At 41.2% G+C, this 14,649-nt stretch overlaps 1 long non-coding RNA gene across 1 annotated transcript; it reads right to left on the bottom strand.

Moving 5' to 3' along the window:
- Positions 1–895: 895 nt before the first annotated feature.
- Positions 896–14,257, bottom strand: LOC120526846. The gene is made up of 3 exons (XR_005633191.1): positions 14,222–14,257; positions 1,079–1,132; positions 896–924 (listed from the first exon to the last, which is right to left on the bottom strand). It is a non-coding gene; the product is annotated as an uncharacterized LOC120526846 (long non-coding RNA).
- Between the last annotated feature and the right edge of the window lie 392 nt (positions 14,258–14,649).

Raw genomic sequence — 14,649 nt, 5'->3', positions numbered from 1 at the left:
ACATCAACAATAGCACATTGTAGCTGATGTAATGTGTAAGATTAATATTTATTTTATCTTATATTAAATATTGTTGTTGGCAGTCCATTATTTGACCACCAGAATTATTACAATTTTCTATATTTTTTGTTAGATTCGAACAGCAAAAATTATACAATGTAGAAATGCAGCCTTCATGCAACACAAATATGCCTATTATACAAAAAAATAAAAAATAAAGGCAAGACACAGCGCAAAATGATGTACCCTATAAATAAAAAAATAATATAATAGTCTAAGAAAACAATATGGAAACGAGGCCTACCTAAAATAGACATTTTAACATCATAAGATATTTGCAGAAATAGCTTAATAAAGTAAAATGTATATATGTACATGATCTCCAAACCATTTTATGGCTCTGTGTTTCTCATTACAGTATACAATATATATATGGTGTACTTCACCAACAATAAAAGTAGCAATTATTAATATTTTATAAAAATTTATGCACATTTTTATTTTGCACAGTCTATGTGTGATGTTGGAGGGTTTGTTGGTAAGCTCCTTCTGCATCTTAGAAATCAGAAGTTTAAAAATGGATATATAAAAATGATAAAAGTACAAGCAGATTGCTACTCAATCTACTATGTGTTATGTGTACACAATACCTACTGTCAAGCCCATTCTGATCAGGCATATTGCGCTGGGATTCTCCATGGTCCAGAGCTGCTGCAGCTTGTTAAAAGTCACATTACATAATGTAGCAATTAATATAACAAACTTTAATTAACAGTTATAGCAAGGTGAAAGAAAATTTACCACATGCATAAAACAGTGTATTTCCATAGTGATGACACCATTATTTTATCTTTGTCTTGAGAATGGCTACATCAGTCAAAAGCTACTTACATGGTGTTTGTGGTAGCTGGAGTGATTCTGGCCCTGAATGAGAAATTATCAAAATGTCAAGTTAGTAGTGGTTTTCTATTGTGGTCTTTGTTATGCAATTATATAAATAAAATTTCAAAAATATTTTGTCATAGCACATGAAAGTGTTAATATCCATAGGTGCTTGCATGTGTCAGTATAGAATTACCTTCCAGGTAAATGGCTGATCTTGGTGATTGGGTCCATAATGCATGACTTAAACCTGAAAAACAAAATGTGTACCACTATAATGCATTACTGGGCAGGCAATTGTCTAATTTACTACATAATCAGACTATTCATTAAATACTAATATGTAGTTTGTTAGAAAAAAGACATAGTAGATCAGTGGGCCTCACAGAACTGACTGATTTCCAAATCATGAAAATGGTCCCTGAAAATAGGCACTGCACATACCTGCATGTTATTAAGAGGCTGTCCTGTCAGTGGGACCATACATTTAGTTCAGTCCTATAATAAACTAGCCAGCCAGCCATTATCCAACCCGCTATATCCTAACTAGAGGGTCACGGGGTATAACAAACTACTTGATCTCATACAGTATCAGCATGCATATACCTTTTCTTTTGAATGAATGAACAGAATGTATACAGAACACATGTGCTCTGGGCAAAGAAAAAATAGAATGAGGAATGCCAGGCCTAATGGATGGCCAAACAGAGTGGTAAGCAAGGTTACCAAAATGTATACGTCAGTGTATTTTAATAGTGAGGACACCATAATTTTATCTTGTCATTTTTGTCCTGAGAAATAATTGCAAAAATCATAATGGTAGCACTATTTTGATGCCCCTGATTGAGAAATTGTTAAAATGAGAAGCATGAAGCTCAGGGCACATACAGCCGCGCCCCATTCCTGACACTGACAGGCAGGACATGACTTTGCCACACAGCACACTGTTTATTTACTCACAACACAGTCCAGCACCAGCCCAGGCCACAGTCCTTTTGCTGCCAGTCCTTCCATCTCCACTCCTCCTCCAGAGCTTAGTCTTCCTTCTCCCGACTCAGGCTGCTGTGTGGCGGTGATTGGCTGGAAGAAGTACAGGTGCCCAATGAGCTTCTTCCAGCAGTATTTCCAGTGGAAGTGCTGCCAAATAGGGCCCTGCAAGTGTCCAGGTGCCCCCTGGTGGTGGCCACATGCCCCAGCAGGTTTGAGCTTCCATGCTCATGACCCATGGCCCCATTGGAAGCCAAGGGGGCTGCCCTATGCTGGTCCAGGAGAGGAAATAGCCTAGAAATGTTGTCTCCCCCGGTCCTACCACTGTTAGGGCATCCCGGCCGGCCTCCACCTCAAAAATTTAGCGAACCAGGAGGTTTATGTGACTGAAATTAATTCTCTGGTTGATGAAGCCATTCCTGCTTATGGCACAGAGGCAAAGCAGTCGTCGTTTTCAGGAGATTTGTGGCTGACTTAAATCCTTCAATACAAATGAAAGTCAATGAACATGGATCTACAACTATCTAGGCTGCTTCGAGAATTGCTGGCCAATGTAAAAAAGCGCAGTTAGCAATGACAATTACCACTCCCACCTCATTGTAATCTTTTTAGTTAGCCAATAAAAGGTGTAATTTTGCTTGACTTTTCACTACATTCATAATGGCGAACACAGTACAACACCCTAGTGCTACACTCCCACCTCAGTAATGCAATTGTCTGCACCTTTAAACCTGCAGACCCACAGTCCTGCAACTGCATCAGCTCAAATATCTGAGCTTGCAGCTACAGTCTAGGATATTAAGTCTGAACCAGTGGTTATAAAAAAGGCAGAAAATACTGAAGATAAAGTGAATCATCTTACACAAAAATTCAGTTACTTTCAGTATGATGTTAATGCCATTTCAAAACAAGTTTTAATATTGCAACAGAGGATGGAGTCCTGTATGTTACAGGAGACATCAAACTGAGAGACTCATTCATCATATTGTTTACCATAACATGAGCATTGGGCACATGATGCTCAAGAAGTTAACATATGCCCACATAGGGATTAATATGGACAAAAAAGGTAAATTCCATCTTAATACTAACCTTCTAGGCAGTATTGTTGGACCCTTCAAACACACATGGAGTATATTTTTTACAGACACACAATCAATGTGACTCACCACCTCACAGGGTACATTTCTCTTCCCCAAAAAGGGACAAGACTGTTTATAATAGAAAAGAAAAGCAGGGAAACTGCAAGTAATTTGCTTTGAGGACCAAATGCCAGGTCACTTTATTAAAAAAATCTCTGACCCAGAACTAGATTCTGCACTTACATCTTTAATCCAAATAACACTGGAGGCACAGGAAGTGAATGCCCTTATTGATACAGAGCCAGGCATTTCACTTATGGGCGAAGTGTTGGAAGTCTATTTCCTCTCATAAGTCATGATTCTTAGAAAAATTATTTGTCCTTGCATCTTCAGCGAGTGGACACCATCTTGACATGCTTCACATCCTGAAAGTGTAACTACATATGGCCAATCACATTATCCACCATATGTTCCATGTTGTGATTTTCTTCTGGAACATCAAATATTAATTTTGCAAATTAATTGCAGGACAACTAATGTTTTATAGAAATAAGCATCCTCTTCTGCCAATGTTTCATTTGACTCCACTGCAGCGTAATGCAGATCTTTTGTCATCTGTTACAGTACTAGCTTTCTCAGAGATTACACTTATTGAAGCATATCTGGGTGAGGCTACAGGAACAGCTATGGCTAAAACACTGTCAACAGTCTACAACAATTTACTGTCTTTCCAAATTATCAATCCTTCTTCATCTGCTACACATGCTACTAAAAGACATTGTTTGGGGTATTTTCACTCCATTACAATCCAATTTTCTTGTCTCATCAATTTCACTGAGTGAATATCGCTAAAGTGCTACACCAACAATAAATGTTGACAATTTTTGTCTAAATTCTTCAAAGGTCTTCCTTGAAGAGTTTTTTGTTATTTTTAAGTAAAATGATTCTGATTATGGTAGGACAGACATCACTTCCAATAGGCTGTGCTCCCCCAGTCAAGTTACGCCCATATTATTCCTCAGCAGCTAAAGCTGTTTTACAAGTGGAAGTGAACAAACTATTAGAGGACGGTCTAACCTCTCTCTCTCTCTCTCATTTCTCCTATTGCACGAAGCAGAAAATGGCCGACAGTGACCTCACCCCCGCGTCTCGTAGGATCGACGCCGCTGCTGACCTCGGTGGATTTCAGCTATGCAGGCGGGGGTTCAAGGCCAGAGCACCTCCATCGGCACAGGCGAGCATCCTATCTCAGAACCGGTTTGACCCTCTCCGCGTCCCCATTTCGCCTTCAGCACCTGGTGATGTATTAGTGGTAGGTGATTCTATCGTTAGAAACCTTAATGTCGCATGCCCTAATGCAAAATCGTTTGTTTCTTGTTTTCCCGGTGCTTGTTTCCGAGATATAATGAGCGTGCCAGCATCTACGAAACACAAGGAGAGGGCAGTTGGAGCAATCGTTCTGCATGCCGGCATAAACGATATAAGGCACCGACAATCAGAAATCCTGAAGGCTGACTTTGCAGCTTTGATTAAAGACATGAAGGAGAGGACCCCATCGGCAAAGATCTTCGTTTCGGGTCCACTACCTCTCGTCAGACGATCCAACGAGTACTACAGTCGTCTGCTAGGATTGAACAACTGGCTACAGGGTTTCTGCAAGAAGAAGGATGTCGGTTTCATCAACAATTGGAATCTCTTTTTGGAAAGGCGCGTCTCTTCAAGCGTGATGGCCTGCATCCGAACAGTTTCGCGCCGGGTCCTCTCAAAACATATCGAAGGTAATTCGTTTTCTTGACTATCTATCTCTGCTCTTAACCCCTTCGAAATAATACTGTTGTGCCAGGACATGATGAATGTTTAATAGAGTCTTCCGTTAAAGTGCACACATTAATACTGTAATAAGCAATCTCAATGCACGTAGAAAACCTAGGAAACGGCATAAACTCCAATAGTCTAATTAAAATCACTATTTTAGAGGAACAATGTATTAAAACTATAAAACAGATCACAGATTAAACAAAAATACACACAGAGCGGCGCTAATAATAATAATTTAGTTCCTATTCCAAATATCAATAACGCACATAGTACTCATCTCTGCACCTCCGAAACATTAAATATGGCACTATTGAATGTTAGAGCTTTAACTAACAAAACGTTTTTTATCAACGATCTTATTAGTGATAAAAATAGATCTTATTGCACTAAATGAAACATGGCTTAATTCAGACAGCGGCAGTTTTAATCGAATCTGCCTCCGGATTACAGTTTTACTCGTGCAGACCGCCAGGAAAAGGGGGCGGATTGGCTAACATTTACTCGAGCGATTAAAATGTAAAGATGTCAGTTTTGGTAAGTTCAAGTCCTTTGAGTATCTCGCCGTTGTTCATCATGGAGATTCTCAAGTTCTAGTACTATCCGTGTATAGACCTCCTAAATATAACGCGTCGTTTTTTGAGGAATTCTCTGACTTAATGTCAATTTTAATTACTAACTATGACACACTCCTAATAGTTGGCGACTTTAATTTTCATATAGATAATCAGTGTGATCTAAAAGTAAAAGAATTTATGAACCTCCTGGATTCTTTTGATTTGAGACAACTCATAAATCAGCCTACACATAAAGCAGGTCATACGTTAGACTTAGTGATTACTAAAGGACTGAAAGTTGATATAAAACAGATCATTGATATTGGTCTATCAGACCATTTTCTTCTACTTTTTAATATAGAAATAATGATAAAAAACACTCATGAGAAGCATATTGTTAAAAAACGCTTCTTTGACTCGGCAGCAGCTTTAAAACTTACAAACATTTTAAGCAATCAGTCCGTTTATAGTGCCAGCTATAATAGCGAGGATAATGTAAATAGTAAGGTGGAAAGATTTAATACTAAAGTGAGAGCTGCTGTTGACATAGTTGCACCTGAAAAGACAGTGAAAAAATCTTCTAGCATTGTTATACCATGGAAGACCCAAAGAGTGTCTGATTTAAAGAGAACATGCCGTAGAGCTGAGCGTCAATGGAGGAAGACTAAACTTACTATCCACCACGAAATATTAAAAGTCAAAATAACAGAATACAATAACACTGTCCGTCTTGAGAGACGCTGCTATTTCTCAAGATTATAAATAACAATGCTAGTAATCCCAGAGTCTTATTTTCAACAATTGATCGCCTACTAAACCCAGGTAGCTCAAAGGAATGCCTCCTAAGTGCTTCCAGTGAAACCTGTGAGGCTGTCGCTGTATTTTTCAATCAAAAATTAATGATATTAGAAATAACATAGTATATCCCTCCAACACTAAGGATCCTCCTAAACCCCAGCATCCTGTTATAAACAAATTAAACTCTTTCACTAGGATAGATTTACCTGATTTAAAGAAAATAATCTCTCAATTAAAACCCTCCACCTGCGTCCTTGACCCGATACCAACAAGGTTTTTCAAAGAAGTATCAGGCGTGCTAATTGATAATGTTCTTGACATAGTAAATTCGTCACTAGATACTGGGGTCTTCCCAGACTGTCTTAAGACTGCTGTAGTTAAACCCCTACTTAAGAAACATAATCTTGACCCCTCAGCTCTTGAAAATTTTCGACCCATCTCTAACCTGCCTTTCTTAAGTAAAGTTCTGGAGAAGGCAGTCATTATGCAGTTAAATGACCACCTAAATAAACATGCTATTCTTGATAAATTTCAGTCGGGTTTTAGAACAAATCACAGCACAGAAACTGCACTCGTTAAAGTAGTAAATGACTTGTGGGTAAATGCAGACAGAGGCCATTTATCTGTTCTCATCCTCTTAGATCTGAGTGCTGCATTTGACACCATTGATCACAACATTCTTAGAAATCGCCTTAGTCAATGGGTGGGCCTCTCTGGCACAGTCTTAAATTGGTTTGAATCCTACCTGACAGGGAGAAAAATTTTTGTTAGTTGTAAGAAAGATCAGAGCCGACTATACTTTGAGAAGGTTGGCATCCTTCAACATCTGCAATAAGATGCTACAGATGTTCTACCAGATGGTCGTGGCGAGTGCCCTCTTCTACGCGGTGGTGTGCTGGGGAGGCAGCATAAAGAAAAAAGACGGCTCACACCTGGACAAACTTGTTAAGAAGGCAGGCTCTATTGTAGGAGTAAAGTTGAACAGTTTAACATCTGTGGCAGAGCGACGGGCACTAAGCAAACTCCTGTCAATCATGAAGAATCCAATGCATCCACTGAACAGTGTCATTTCCAGGCAGAGGAGTAGCTTCAGTGACACACTTTTGTCACTGTCCTGTTCCACTGACAGACTGAGGAGATCGTTCCTCCCCCACACTATGCGACTCTTCAATTCCACCCGGGGGAGTAAATGCTAATATTACTGAAAGTTATTGTCTGCTTTTTTATTTATTTATTTTTTTCATTTTTATTTTTTATTACTATTTAATTTAATTTTTTTTTTTTTTGTATCAGTATTTTCTGCTGGATTATGTGAATTTCCCCTTGGGATTAATAAAGTATCTATCTATCTATCTATCTTTTACAGTGCTGATTTTGCACAACATCTGCAACACCTGAGGGGAGTTTTTAAACACTTGTTCTGCAGAATTAAAGCTTAAACCATCTAAGTGCCACTGGGCTCAGTTTACAGTGACTTTCCTAGGTCACATAATTTCTAAGGAAAGAACACAGCCTAACCCAGCTAACACTGAGAAGGGAAGAACATGGACAACACCTCAGTCCCCAACACAAGTTCAAGCCATCTTAGAACTCTGCTCTTACTACAGATGTTTCATAAAAGATTTTGCACAAATTGCACAACCCCTTCATCTCCTAACTCATAAAAATGTGCTGTTTATTTGGTCCGAAGAATATGAACAGGCATTCTGTATGTTTAAACACATTTTATCTGCACTCAATATCATGGCATATCCTAATTTAAATAGTCCTTTCTTATTATACACTCTACAACTCACAGCATGCATTTGTGTCTGTTCTTGCACAGAAAGTGGACTCCAAGAAACATGTGACCTCTTACAGTGCATCCGGAAAGTATTCACAGCCCATCACTTTTTCCACATTTTGCTATGTTACAGCCTTATTCCAAAATTGATTAAATTCATTTTTTTCCTCAGAATTCTACACACAACACCCCATAATGACAACGTGAAAAAAGTTTACTTGAGATTTTTGCAAATTAAAAATAAAAAAATTGCGAAAGCACATGTACAGAAGTATTCACAGCCTTTGCCATGAAGCTCAAAATTGAGCTCAGGTGCATTCTGTTTCCCCTGATCACCATTGAGATGTTTCTGCAGCTTAATTGGAGTCCACCTGTGGTAAATTCAGTTGATTGGACATGATTTGGAAAGGCACACACCTGTCTATATAAGGTCCCACAGTTGACAGTTCATGTCAGAGCACAAACCAAGCATGAAGTCAAAGGAATTGTCTCGAGGCACAAATCTGGGGAAGGTTAGAGAAGCATTTCTGCTGCTTTGAAGGTCCCAATGAGCACAGTGGCCTCCATCATCCGTAAGTGGAAGAAGTTCAAAACCACCAGGACTCTTCTTAGAGCTGGCCGGCCATCTAAACTGAGCGATCAGAGGAGAAAGGCCTTAGTCAGGGAGGTGACCAAGAAACCGATGGTCACTCTGTCAGAGCTCCAGAGGTCATCTGTGGAGAGAGGAGAACCTTCCAGAAGGACAACCATCTCTGCAGCAATCAACCAATTAGGCTTGTATGGTAGAGTGGCCAGATGGAAGCCACTCCTTAGTAAAAGGCAAATGGCAGCCTGCGTGTAGTTTGCCAAAAGGCACCTGAAGGATTTCAGACCATTAGAAACAAAATTGTCTCGTCTGATGAGACAAAGATTGAACTCTTTGGTGCGAATGCCAGGAGTCATGTTTGGAAGAAACCAGGCACCGCTCATCACCAGGCCAATACCATCCCTACAGTGAAGCATGTTGGTGGCAGCATCATGCTGTGGGGATGTTTTTCAGTGGCTGGAACTGGGAGACTATTCAGGATAAAGGGAAAGATGACTGCAGCAATGTACAGAGACATCCTGGATGAAAACCTGCTCCAGAGCGCCCTTGACCTCAGACTGGGGCGACGGTTCATCTTTCAGCAGGACAACGACCCTAAGCACACAGCCAAGATATCAAAGGAGTGGCTTCAGGACAACTCTGTGAATGCCCTTGAGTGGCCCAGCCAGAGCCCAGACTTGAGTCCAATTGAACATCTCTGAAGAGATCTTAAAATGGCTGTGAACCAATGCTTCCCATCCAACCCGATGGAGCTTGAGGGGTGCTGCAAAGTGGAATGGGCGAAACTGGCCATGGGTAGGTGTGCCAAGCTTGTGGCATCTTATTCAAAAAGACTTGAGGCTGTAATTGCTGCCAAAGGTGTATCGACAAAGTATTGAGCAAAGGCTGTGAATACTTATGTATATGTGATTTCTCAGTTTTTATTTTTTAATAAATTTGCAAAAACCTCAAGTAAACTTTTTTCACATTGTCATTATGGGGTGTTGTGTGTAGAATTCTGAGGAAAAAAACGAATTTAATCCATTTTGGAATAAGGCTGTAACATAACAAAATGTGGAAAAAGTGATGCGCTGTGAATACTTTCCAGATGCACTGTATGTAACACATGTCCTGTTCTGAAAAAAAGTGGTCAACTTCTAAAAAAGAATTATTTGCTATTGTATGGTCAGTACACACATCTTTGAAGGGTAATCACTATTTTTTAGTGGTAATGGACCTTTACACATCATTTTGTTAACCTACAGTATATTCACTTAAAGATCTAACTTTGGCATTGTGTATCTTTGAATGATACATTCCACAGCATGGTGTCCCTGTCCTTGTACATTCAGACCAGGGACACCAATTTGAATTGGACTTGATCAAGGACCTTTGCAAGGTCTTATCAATCCATAAATTGCACACATCTCTATATCATGTGCAACATGATGAAGCGGTAGAGTGTTTTATTTGGATGTTAAAAGGTGAAGTTGCAAATATTTTATTCATTAAAATTACTTCATGGGAAGGTTGCCTCTATCTCTTTGAAATTAACCATAATATCAGAGTGCATACCAGTACTGGTTTTATCCCATGTTATTTAACCCATGGCTGAGAAGCAAGGATACCACCTTCTATCCTATCACAGGACATTACCACTGTAGGTATCCAACCCCTGGTATTCCGGTTGCCTTTTTAAAACTGAGGTTACAGGATGCTTTCCAGGAAGTTTCCAGATTTAGTGAAAGAGTCAAGTCTGATAGACATGCAAAATACTCCATATACAGCAGCACATTTGGTTCTAATTGATGACCCAGCACAAAAGCAAAATAAATTTGCTACCTGATGGATAAGCCCCTGTAAACTGATATGTACCATCCCTTTTTCAGAGGGATACCCTCCAGCGAAATTTGAAATTCAGGATTTCTCTCAAGTGAACCCCACACCAAAAACTATTTGTTACAGTCATCTGAAGCCATATGCTTCCCCTTCACCAGGCTATTTTAAGCCAACTGAAGGGCCATGTCCTTCAGATTCTAAATGACCTACTTTAACTGCTTTATCTGGATATTTACGCCCCCTCTGTATTTGTATAAGTCTTTTCAACTGAAAATAATAGCCTATTTAATTAGTTTAGGAGTCCATTTAAAGACTGAACATGGAACGAAAAGCTTCAGCCATACAAGGTCCATGAGACTAAGTTTGATTTAAGTCATAATTGTAAGTAAAACCTAGTTCAAAACTAATGAGAGTATTAACAGTAAGGATGGCATAGAGTCATCCCAATAACTAAGGTATTTTTAGAAGGATAATTGTGGTGATAATATACTAAAACCTCTATGAAGTAATTGGTGTTCAGTTTTTTCAGTGAAAGAATGGTCCATGAGGTGGTTAAGAGTATTAAGAATGGTAAAGGTGAGTTCGATTATTTAGGCTGTAAAACAGTGAAAGTTTACTATGGAGGTAGTGACTGGAATTAGTGACTGGAAACTGTAGTGGGTGAAGTACTGCCTGAATTGGCTGAAATTTAAAAAAACTCACCAGGGGCCTCAGTTATAAAAGTTGATGTGAATTTGAATGAGAATAAAATCAGATCTATAAATGATGGTGTACACACATTTCTATGCAATTTACCATTTATAAATCACAATCTTCTTGTAAATAAGTGTATGTGAACTTGCCTCGAATGCCGCCCTGAAATGTCTGTTTATGGAGGGTACTAATAAGCCGCATATGTTTGCAGTCACGATGCTGCAGAACTTTGGCTGGTAGAGCAGCTCTCTTCTGACATGTTGAAACCCCACCACTTGCATTCAAGAGTATCTGGCTGTGCCCCTTAATTGAGAGTGTAAGATCATTCGCGGCATTATAGTACCTCTCCTCTGTGCTCAAGACATGGAAATGGTGTACGGCACTATGTCTAAATGGGTAGCCACTATCTCCTGGCACATATAATGACGTAATTGCAGTTACAATGAATAGTATATGCAATATGAAAAACTGAGGGTTCAACCAGTTACCTTACTAAAAAGCCAGCCTCAATGTACAGCACCATTCTCCTGTACAAATATGTAACACTAGCCAACCCGCGGCGTACCATACGCCGCATAATCAGGCCGGTTTTTTATTGAATTTTAAGCACAGGGAGAAAATTAACATTTGAAACACCGGTAATGTAATAAATCAGCAAGAAAAGCAACATTGTAACAATGCACGGAACGAACCAACACACAATCGTCCGTGACTGAAAACCGGCGGATCGTTCTCGCGCCTTCTGCTGCCAGACGGAGGGATGGGGGTTCACGGCACGGAGAGTGGAACGGGAGGAGAGAAGGACGTCCATTCAGCTCCGTCCGTCATGCTAGTCTGCTGATTTCTCGTTCAGTATGTACTGCCCGGTCACGTACCCACCTCCAACTTGTCACTTGTGTCGTCGTCTTTACACAGTCCAGATGCACATGTGACTGACGTGGACTTTTTCATTGCTCTGTGCGGTTTTGGCCGCTTTTCTATATATAATCCACCAAGACACCTGACCACGGTAGTAGCGAGGTGGGAGGGGGGTGCGTAGAAAGTGCAGGAGCATCTAAGAAGACGCACGTTTGTCGCGACGCAACCAGTGGGAGCGTCAGGACCGATCCGGGGTAGACGGCCACCTTTGTGCGAATGTGGTTTCGCCGCCCTACGTACCTATTTTCTATTATGATATTACTATTACATGTACTACTTCAAACAGGATTATGACGGTGTTTGGATTAGAGTCGGGATGTATAAATAAAATTTAATTTCAAACGATTAATTTCAAATCAAACCAGCCTAGATTAGAAAGCGGTTTATTTAATCGTTCTAAGCGACAGGCAGCTCTGCACACAGTGACAGTCAATTCAGAGATCGCCGCAGCTCCGCTGTCTTTGCCGCTTCTCTTGACTCGCAATCCCGTTGAGGAACGTCGCGTCTCACATGAAATCTATCGCCGCGACGCAACTATGAAATATGCAAGTTGAACGTTGACTAAGGACTACACACATTTAGAGAGCGTGCGTAAACACATGGTAAGCAATGGAACCGTTCAGACAGAGCGTGCGATGAGCGGCGACCATCAAAGGCTTTTCGCCGCTGCGAGCAAATCGCTATGTATGTGGAGTCCCTAATAGGCATCAACGCATCGACTACAATACACGCCACTTTGTCAAACTTTGCTCACTGCAAACGCCGCCGCTGCTATAGTCGTCGGCGCTCAGACTTTAAAATTCAAAGGCGGACAGCCGCCGGTCGCAGCGCCGCCGGCTGCTGCACGTCTCCTCAACAGCCGCCTTTGAGTTTGGCGCCACGCGCGGCACGTTTTTGCCCGTCGCCAGGATCGGCCCTGGGGAGCGTATGAGTTGCACTTAGTGGGAATTCCACGGTTTGCAGCCCGAATGGGGCTCAACGGCTTACCCACGCCGGGTAGACACACGGTCAATGTCATGCATAATTATTTATTGAATGCTAAACACTTCTGGAAAGACACCGTTGTCTAAAAAGGGAGGGTTTGAGGATACAACAGAAAGTGAATGAAAAGATGGAACTGTAGACTTTTCATTGCTTTGTGCGGTTTCGGCTGCCTTTCTATATATAATCCACCAAGACACCTGACCACGGTAGTAGCGAGGTGGGAGGGTGTGAACAAAGTGCAGGAGCATCTAAGAAGACGCATGTTTGTCGCGATGCGAATTGCTGTATGTAGCGTGTAAAACAGTTTGCCATGGAGCACGTGGTGGAGCGTCGTAACCGACAACTTAAGTTTTTAAAGACTGCTCACTTCATTGTGTTTTAACCTCAGTTGTAAAGGATTGTTTTAAGGATCCCATGGGATACCCTCAAAACCGTTTGACACGCTGCACCATAGAGTCCGGACGTATTCATGTAATCAGCGTATTGTTGAGCAGACTGTATAATAATGCCTCTGTGACTAAGAACAACGGACACCACGTCACCGAAGTTATCCCAATGTTGGCAAACAAAGCTAAGAGCCATGTCACGAAGTTTGAGAGCAACAGTTTCGTCAATGACATTTCTTCAAAAAAAACCCGACTGACAGAAACAAACAATTACCTGAAGCAGGAATTTCCATAACATTGAAAGAATTGTTGTTTCCATGAAATACATTTGAAGCGGCAGCCATGGAGGGCAAAAGAATAGTCAACGTGGCTCACAGCTGAGTTTGGACCTGAGCACAGACCAAAGCGAGTGAGTATGTGTTTGATGAGCTGTTTGATTTGGCGGGCAGTGGTCTGAGGTGCGTTCCTGAGCACGTGGGAGGAGGGGTAGAATTTCTGGGCGGGGCTTCGTTGTTCCTTTCGCATGGTTTTTCATGATGTCGAAACCAAAAAGAATAATGAAAAGTCAACGTGGTTTAGACGTGCATGTGGACTTCTAGCAAAGACGAAAGAGGCTAACTGGGTGGTCGGTGAGTTTTTGCGTCCGGGCACATGGGCAGGCAGTGTGAATGCCTAGAGAGCGAGGGGACGCGGGCCGGTGAAAAAGGAGTGTTGGTGGGTAGAAAACGTCTTCCGTGTTCCTGCAGGAGCATCTAAGAAGACGCATGTTTGTCGCGGATGCGAATCTGTATGTAGTGTGTAAAACAGTTTGCTATGGTGCAAGCGGTCATGCGTTGTAACCGAAAAATCGGTTTTTAAAGACTGCTTACTTCATTGTGTTTTAACCTCAGTTGTAAAGGATTGTTTTAAAGATCCCATGAGATACCCCTCACCTGCTGCATATGGCGATTCACCTCAACGTAGTCAACGTAGCTCGGAGGTGCATGACATTAACCTGCCCTGCACCGCATGTGGCCTCCTCGACAGACGAATATAAATGACGCCACTTTTTCTGTGTCCTCGCGTCCGACTTGGTGGGCGTGGCCCTGCGAGTTGTCGCCGTATCCAATGGAGTTGGTGGGCGTGGCTCCTTCCTTCGTGCGCCATAGGTGTCTCACTTGTCGGCGGCTTAGTGAATCCACGCCCCTTCCGGCGTGCTTTTCATGGTTGTCTTGCCTTAGTGAATTATATATATATAGATTGGCCTTCTTAAAAGGAAAGCAAGCTTGTGCATCGTATTCATCATTTTAGAGTTGTAATATGTTTGTCTCGTCAATGCAAATTATAATAACAGCCCAGTGATTTGAATTATGTGTGCAGG

The sequence above is a fragment of the Polypterus senegalus genome, chromosome 3 (genome assembly GCF_016835505.1).
Source record: "Polypterus senegalus isolate Bchr_013 chromosome 3, ASM1683550v1, whole genome shotgun sequence".
Lineage (NCBI taxonomy): Eukaryota > Metazoa > Chordata > Cladistia > Polypteriformes > Polypteridae > Polypterus > Polypterus senegalus.
This window is presented reverse-complemented; position numbering and strand designations above follow the sequence as displayed.